The sequence below is a fragment of the Nelumbo lutea genome, chromosome 5 (genome assembly GCF_056320005.1).
Source record: "Nelumbo lutea isolate HS-2025 chromosome 5, American lotus-T2T, whole genome shotgun sequence".
Classification (NCBI taxonomy): Eukaryota; Viridiplantae; Streptophyta; class Magnoliopsida; order Proteales; family Nelumbonaceae; genus Nelumbo; species Nelumbo lutea.
Window position 1 is genome coordinate 47,688,976 of NC_142688.1, and position 7,215 is coordinate 47,696,190.

A 7,215-nucleotide genomic window follows, 5' to 3' on the forward strand; every position below is an offset into this window, starting at 1 on the left:
AATTGTTTGAGGTAGTGCATGGTGTTCTGATACCCGAAATGGCCACCTGAAGGTGACTCATGGGCTTCCTCTTACAAAACACTCATGAATTCAGACTATGAGCTTAACACTATCTTTCCCTTCCTCCATAAAATTCAATTCATGTATTTGAACTTAGTTGGAACGAGTTCTCATTATAATCCCATAATAATCTTCTATAGTTATGAACTTGAGGTTGTTTCCCTTTTAAACTGATTATACCTAACTAGGAATTAGGTGGGAGATGGCGAGTAACTCTTCCTTAGTCCTTCGAGAGAGAGAATTGGACACCACGTTGTCCTTCCCCCTTTGAGTCACAATTTCATAGCCAAAGCCCAATAACTTGGTAATTAATCTCTGCTGAGTGGGGGTGTGAATTCTCTGCTTCAAGAGAAAACCCAAACTTCTATGTTCTATCAAAATTGTGAATTTTGTAGCTAACAAATAATGCCTCCATTTTTTAACTATCAAAACCATAGCTAACAACTCCTTGTAAGTAGATAGACCTAGATTCCTTGCTTGTAAAGCACGATTGGAATACGCTATGGGCCTACCCCCTTGGGAGAGTAGAACTCCAAGGCCTATTGTGCTTGCATCACTCCCCACAATGAAACTCTTTGAGAAATCAGGTAGTGTAAGCATAGGGTCAATCACCATGGCTTGTTTCAACTGCTCAAAAGCTGAGGTGTTTTGCTTCATCCATCTCCATTCTCCTTTTTTAAGGAGCTATGTTAAGAGTTGGGCAATGACTCCATACCCCTTCACAAATCTACGGTAATACCCTATTAGCCCAAGAAAACCTCTTAATCCCTTATTGAATTTAGGCCTAGGCAAAGTGGTTCCCCTTAATTTATTCTAGGTCCATCTTGACTCCATGGGTCAATATTACATGACTCAAATATTCTACTCTAGGTACAATAAACTGACATTTACTTAGTTTTTCAAATAGTTGGTAATGCTTGAAGATCTCTAATGCAACCTTCAAGTGTTGAAGATGGGTTTCAAAAGATTCATTGTAAACAAGAATGCCATCAACTAAAACAATGATGAATTTTCTCAAATGATCTCTAAATATATTCTTCATCAAAGCTTGGAAAATTAACAAGGCATTATTTAGCCCAAAGGGCATGACAAGAAATTTATAATGCCCCTTTATGTATTCTAAAAGTGGTTTTGTGTATGCCTTCTTATTTTATCCTTATTTGATGATAACTGAACCGAAGGTTCAATTTAGAGAACACCTTGGCTCCAAATAATTCATCTATTATGGGCATGGAAAACTTGTATTTTATTGTGGCACTGTTGAGGGCCCAATAGTCAACAAACAAGCGCCACCCTCCATTTTTTTCTCACTAGAATAATAGGGGCGGAGAAAGAGCTAGTATTAGGCCTTATAATTCCAGTGTGTAGCACCTTTCTCACCAAAAGCTCAACTTCTTTCTTTTGAATACAGGGATACTAGTAATGCCGAGCAAAAATGGGATTGGTGCCTTCCAGGAGGGGAATGGCATGGTCTTGTATTCTAAGGGGTGGGAGGCCTACTGGTTTTACAAAAATATTTGGGTAGGAATCCAATAATGCTTTTATATGAGGGTCCACAGTCATCTTAGGCTTTTCTTGGGTATGAGTGATCAGTTGTAATAGGAATATTTCATAGGCCTTGTCCACTACCTTTTCTTTCTAATCCATTTCCACAATTCTGCCTTTAGGTATCCTTATTCCCTTCAGCTCGTGGGCCCCATCACTATCAAAGAACTAGAGAAATAGAGCACTAAAGTCCCAAAGAACTAGTCCCAAAGTTTTCAACCATTGCATGCCTAGAATAACATCATATATAGGCAATGACAATAAATAAAAGTCAATAACTATGACCACACCTTGGGCTTTGATGGGTACCTTAAGGCATTTGCTTGTACCCTATAGCTTTTGTCCAGTAGAAACCATGACTTCAAAAGCCTGATTAGAGGAGGGAGAGAATCTCACTCTCTCAACCACCTAAGGGTCTAAAAATTTTTTAATTTACCTACTATCTATAAGGATTGATAAGGGTCGGTTATAGAGACTACCATTGATTCACATGGACTAAAAAGAGTTAATACAAGTGATTGTGTGGCAAGATCTCAAGTGGAGTTTCTTGCTTTTTAGTTATGTCAAGGTACTCTTTTGGCCACCCGATTCCTCCTATATCTCCTCCTCTAGCTCCATGAGCCATGATCCATAATATATTTTGCACCATACATTTGTACTGAGGGGTAACAACTCATCACAATCGTAGCAAAGCCCCTTGGCACTTCCCTTTCGAACTTTTACTGGTGTTAATCACTTCACTTTTGGCATCTGAGGTCCTCCATCTAGGTTTTGGTTCGGGAATAGCTTGGGTTTTGGATTTTCACTCCTCACTGCAACCTTTCTCCTAGCCTCCATCCCTCTTCCTCCAATCGGTATAACCGAATGGCTCTAGTTAGAGTCACCAGTTCAAACGATTTTTCTCCAATTCCAATCATGCCACAAAACAACCCACAAGGTATTCTTTTGGTAAGCCATTAGCTCTCATCGAAAGCCTTTGAAAGTTTACAACATATTAAGTTACAGTCAAAGATTGTGTTAATTTAGCTCCTCTAGAGGGTCTTGTCTGTTGGTTCTTTTTGATGGAGTGAGGCTACTTATCCCATTGAATAGCTCCTCTGGTCGTTGGTCAATGCGCTCTTGGTGATGCTTTGTTCCGACCATTTGCTTCCCCAATCTTTCCATGTTTCCACTTAAGATTTGGTGCTCTGATTTTGGATTAGTGTCGCTTTCCTCCCGCCAATGAGAAGAGGCATCAGTCCGTCCTTGAGCTATAGTGACATTGCTCACTGCTTCGGAGGAAGAGAGACAAGTTTAGGGATCGACTATTTCATTCATGCTCAGAGAAATAAGAATAGAATGATATATAAGTTGGATTGTTATAACAACCTGCCATTCTCGTACGAAATATTCCCCTTACCCCATGATTTCCCCAATGATTGTAGGTCATTTTTAAAAGAAAATAAACAAGCAAAAGCTAATAATACCTTAAGTCTCAGGCTACAGGTAGTGTGAGATTTATTCACGTGCGCGGCTTGCATGGGCCTCATCTAGGTGTATATTCAATAAACTCAGCCCATCTGCCACTAGCTTTACAAAGGTAGACTGGGTCGTGGTGTCCAGTGGGATGTATATCAGAATCTTCAAGCTTCAAGAATCGCTTCACGTCTTTGTATGTAATTTGTATTTTTGAGTCTTTTGACTTTTGAGTTTCCATTCTTTTTGAAACTTTTGTCCCTTTCAAACTTTCAAAGGTTCAAAATATATATTGGAGTTTGACATTGGACAATTTAGATTTGGTTTCAAGTAACCCCATTATGCATTCCAACTTCCAACTCCTAATTCTATTTGACTTCAAACACTACAAAAAGTTAAAAGTTTGAAAATGAAAGACCAAAAAGCCCAAGATGGTTGTGAGACTAGCTCATGTGTGCGCTTGGCCATTTGGGTAATTAGGTTGGTCTTACTCTTAATGCCTATAAAGGGTTGACACAACTACATTCCCTTTTGTTTTTGTAAATTCTTCTTATAAAATCCTATTTCTAAATTTTTATGTCTTCAAAGGGTATACCAGTCATTGGTCTATCTATATGTTATAATATTATAATTTTTATCAAGTAACTTTTGTTATATTCATTTTCAAAAGGGAAACTTTTGATATATCTATCTATCTATCTATCTATCTATCTATCTATCTATCTATCTATCTATATATATATATATATATATATATATATATATATATATATATATATATATATATGTTTTCCTAATCCTATATGACTATCCCATAGTGGGATTTGATCCAAGGATGGCAACAAATAGGGTATATGTGAAAATTTCCATTCCCAATATCCCAACATTCTCACTATCCCAAACCTTGTCATCACACAAGTGGGGATGCCAATTGACCACTTTCGATTTGGATCCAATCCGAACCAAACCTTATCAAATTAGATTTGGACAGTCCATTATAATTATTGGATTGGGCCAATCCAAAAAAAATTGGTTTATATTCTTATTGGTTTGAATTAGACCTCAACTAAATTTCTAATAATCCAATTATAAGGACAAACCTTTGTCCAATTTGAAATCAATCAAAACTGAAAACAACATAAAATCTCTTTTATGAAAGTACTTTTATAAAAGCAATTTTACGAAAACATTTTTATAAAAGCATTTTTATAAAAATACTTTTACAAAAGTACTTTTTATGAAAGTGCCCTTACAGAAGTAGTTTTATAAAAGCACTTTTACAAAATCACACTAATAAAAGCACTTTTACGAAAGCACTTTTTACAAAAGTACTTTTATAAAAGCACTTTTACGAAAGCACTTTTAGAAAATCACTTTTATGAAAGCACTTTTATAAAAGTACTTTTATGAAAGCACTTTTATAAAAACACTTCTAAGTACAAAAGCACTTCTACAAAAGTACTTTTATAAAAGTCTATGGACTACTTTTCAAAAAGTTCTTTTACAAAAGCACTTTTTTGAAAGTATTTTTATCAAAGTACTTATACAAAAGTGTTTTTTCAATGCTAATAATGCTTTTATATAATTTTTTATATTTCATTCGGTTTGGATTGGATCCAATCCAATCCATTTACATTTTAATGGATTGGATTGGATTTGGTTTGTATTGGATCAAGGTTCAAAGTATCGATACTGGTCGATATGCCGGTAGGACGTATTGGCCAATATCGACCCTTTTTTTTAAGTTCTAATTTTTTTTCATTTTTTTTTTTGGTTCAGAGGGGTCGATTTAAGTCCTGTCTACCCTTTGAACTAGGCCCTAACCCGATACAACCCCTATAGAGGCGTATCGGGAAGGGCTTGATACGATACGTATTAGGCGATACGTAACGGTTTTTTTTTATCCTTGGACTGGGTTGGGTCCAATCCATTTATAAGTGGCCTCAATGGCCTCACATTGGAGTAGATTGGGTTGGACCAAATCCATCCAATTGACACCACTACACACAAGTGGAATGTGATTCCCTGTTAAGTTTGAAAGACATACAAGATATATTTATTTCTTATAGTGGCGCAAAAAGTGATGTTCTATCATCCGTTTTGTCCCAAACTTTGTTAAACCGGTTTTATTTCTTAATTCTTGTAAAACATGTACATATATTTATTAGGGTTTGACTATGATACTAGAAGAACTTATAATCAATCAAGTAATTTCATAAAAGTGGAAATAAATCATATGTTCTTTTATTAAAATTCATGGGCTCTTTTTCGATAAATCTAGAGGGGGAGGGAGTTGATTGGTCAAAACTCTTTTAGTATCATATATTTTCGGCACACAACACCAAAGATTTCCTATGCTTAATAATATGTACACACTTACACATGTTTAGGTATTGGCCTATTGGGTATTGAGGTAACTTAAAGAGAAAGGACGAAACCCAAACCCATCCCAAAACCCTACACTGTTTTAATCTGGGTATAAATAGGTACTATTAGAGTTGGGAACTTGGGATGGATCAGGTACCCAAAAATTCCCACAAAATCACTAATTCACCATCCCTAATTTGATCCAAACCACTTAAAGGCTTACACTTCAAATTGAGTTTGAAATTGAACAAATAGTCAAAATAGATATCATTTATAATCTTGTTTATAACAATAAAATTTAAAGTTATCTATAGAAAAAATAAAATTCATAGACAAGTAAATCACCTAAATATAATGCTTGAGTTGGTCTTGAACTTGTCTAGACCAATTGTGTGTTGGACAAATAGATGCCATTTGCAATCCAAAATCTTAATAACATTGATTTAAATCAATCGATAAAGAGTAAAATTCTTAGACAAGTAATTTACCTAAAAATATTGTTCGGATTGAGCTTTAATTTGCCCAAACCAATTGAGTCTTAATTTGAATTAAGAGAAATAGATACCATTTTCTTTTTTTTTTTTTCAATCTTAAATGTTAATTACATTATTTTAAAATCCATTAAATTTAGAAATAACTACATTAATGAAATTTTAAAATTACCTATAAAAATTTAAATTTCATAAACAAGAACATATCTTGAACATGAAAATTTGGTTTATCAATTATCAAGTAACTTTAATTTTGATATATATTCTCAAAAAATAAATAATATTATGTTGGGTATTGTGTTAACTCTGAACCCAGTCAATGGTGAAAAAACCCGCCTCGACCGAGGTGGGGCAAGGCAGGGCGCCAGGGCCTCGGCGGGGGCTAGTCAGATTGCCATCCCTCACTGAGCTAACGAGGCTTGGCTTGTCAGCGCTTGGTATAGATATGGGCCCGTTTGGGAAGGTTTAACCTTTTGCTTTCTAGAAATTGCCTATATGTCATGGTCTGATACAGGCTTAGCCTTGCCTACGCTTGGCGGACTTACGTTAAGGGACACCATCATCATTTTTGCCTGTAAGATTTTTGAAAAAAGTGATGTTATCTTTAGCTAGACCATTAAAAGCTTAACGTACTCTTTGAGTAGGGGTGGTCGATCTCCTTGGGTGCCTAACCTTGGCACTCCTAGACCTTCATCCCTTGCGGGGCAGCCCTGGTTAATGGCTAGCATGGCTACCAGGGTTCCTCATGGGCACACACATGCTCATGGGGATAATGCATAGACCGGCATTGCGCCACTGACACTCAAGGGAGGCTTGACATGTGGGCCTAGCTCAAGCACGACCCTTTACCATGCCAGCCCCTTGGCTAAGCTGAATGAGCTATCTCGTTGCCCATAGTGCACGAGTGTGTTTCAACCCAAGCGGTTGCCTATCATCCTTGGCACATAGGTGCCTACATCATCGGCATACAGGAGACCCATCACATCGGCGCCCAGTCGCCTCACATCATGGCCTTCCCCATTTAGCACGTAAACGACGCTTCCCATGGACCGGCCAAAACCAACCGAATGCCCCGACCATGCGACTTGAGGTCATGATCTAGTGCTATTAACCTTGGTGGAGCCATCTCATCGGACAACTCCTAATCTCGCATCACACAAAGGCTTGTCCTGGCCTCCATGCGCTTGGACGCCGACGCTGCATGGGTTTCTTCCACTCCAGAACCACCCCCGTGACATATAATCCTTTTGGATGGGCCCCCTTTATAAAGCCGAAAAAGCCCCGATTTGTAAAGCTG